This window comes from Schistocerca serialis, unplaced genomic scaffold (assembly GCF_023864345.2).
Source record: "Schistocerca serialis cubense isolate TAMUIC-IGC-003099 unplaced genomic scaffold, iqSchSeri2.2 HiC_scaffold_1180, whole genome shotgun sequence".
In the NCBI taxonomy this organism is placed as follows: Eukaryota; Metazoa; Arthropoda; class Insecta; order Orthoptera; family Acrididae; genus Schistocerca; species Schistocerca serialis.
The window spans coordinates 110,001-111,682 of record NW_026047382.1 but is presented as its reverse complement, the minus strand read 5'-3'; the positions used below and the strand labels follow the sequence as shown (position 1 = coordinate 111,682).

General features: G+C 53.7%; 1 non-coding gene across 1 annotated transcript in view; it reads left to right on the top strand.

Annotated features, from left to right (window-relative positions):
* The first annotated feature begins 285 nt into the window (after positions 1-285).
* The window catches only part of LOC126434071 (small subunit ribosomal RNA), a 1,907-nt gene continuing 510 nt past the window's right edge, over positions 286-1,682 (top strand). The window contains exon 1 of the ribosomal RNA XR_007578957.1: positions 286-1,682. This exon is cut by the window's right edge and continues 510 nt beyond it. This is a non-coding gene — a ribosomal RNA (small subunit ribosomal RNA).

Genomic DNA, 1,682 nt, shown 5'->3' with positions numbered 1-1,682 from the left:
CTCCCGGGCCTCTGTCGGCAGCGGCAAGCTCAGTTGGGAGCACGGGTGGTCGCACCTAAAGCGTCTACTCGCCTAACTCCGGGCGATTGCGCCTCTCTCGAACCCGACCAAGTACTTAGGACGGCGCTGCGCGCCGCCGGGACCTGAGAGGGTTTCGAGGTGTGTTGTGCAGGGGAGCTCAGCCTCCTCCTGTTTGCAGAATAATTGAGCGGACGCTTGCGTGTTCGCGCGGGCCCCCGGGACACACTCCCGGGCGGCCGGCTGCTCAGCTCTAGTTGACGCAGCTCCCTGGTTGATCCTGCCAGTAGTCATATGCTTGTCTCAAAGATTAAGCCATGCATGTCTCAGTACAAGCCGCATTAAGGTGAAACCGCGAATGGCTCATTAAATCAGTTATGGTTCCTTAGATCGTACCCACGTTACTTGGATAACTGTGGTAATTCTAGAGCTAATACATGCAAACAGAGTCCCGACCAGAGATGGAAGGGACGCTTTTATTAGATCAAAACCAATCGGTCGGCTCGTCCGGTCCGTTTGCCTTGGTGACTCTGAATAACTTTGGGCTGATCGCACGGTCCTCGTACCGGCGACGCATCTTTCAAATGTCTGCCTTATCAACTGTCGATGGTAGGTTCTGCGCCTACCATGGTTGTAACGGGTAACGGGGAATCAGGGTTCGATTCCGGAGAGGGAGCCTGAGAAACGGCTACCACATCCAAGGAAGGCAGCAGGCGCGCAAATTACCCACTCCCGGCACGGGGAGGTAGTGACGAAAAATAACGATACGGGACTCATCCGAGGCCCCGTAATCGGAATGAGTACACTTTAAATCCTTTAACGAGTATCTATTGGAGGGCAAGTCTGGTGCCAGCAGCCGCGGTAATTCCAGCTCCAATAGCGTATATTAAAGTTGTTGCGGTTAAAAAGCTCGTAGTTGGATTTGTGTCCCACGCTGTTGGTTCACCGCCCGTCGGTGTTTAACTGGCATGTATCGTGGGACGTCCTGCCGGTGGGGCGAGCCGAAGGCGTGCGACCGCCTCGTGCGTGCTCGTGCGTCCCGAGGCGGACCCCGTTGAAATCCTACCAGGGTGCTCTTTATTGAGTGTCTCGGTGGGCCGGCACGTTTACTTTGAACAAATTAGAGTGCTTAAAGCAGGCAAGCCCGCCTGAATACTGTGTGCATGGAATAATGGAATAGGACCTCGGTTCTATTTTGTTGGTTTTCGGAACCCGAGGTAATGATTAATAGGGACAGGCGGGGGCATTCGTATTGCGACGTTAGAGGTGAAATTCTTGGATCGTCGCAAGACGAACAGAAGCGAAAGCATTTGCCAAGTATGTTTTCATTAATCAAGAACGAAAGTTAGAGGTTCGAAGGCGATCAGATACCGCCCTAGTTCTAACCATAAACGATGCCAGCCAGCGATCCGCCGCAGTTCCTCCGATGACTCGGCGGGCAGCCTCCGGGAAACCAAAGCTTTTGGGTTCCGGGGGAAGTATGGTTGCAAAGCTGAAACTTAAAGGAATTGACGGAAGGGCACCACCAGGAGTGAGCCTGCGGCTTAATTTGACTCAACACGGGAAACCTCACCAGGCCCGGACACCGGAAGGATTGACAGATTGATAGCTCTTTCTTGATTCGGTGGGTGGTGGTGCATGGCCGTTCTTAGTTGGTGGAGCGA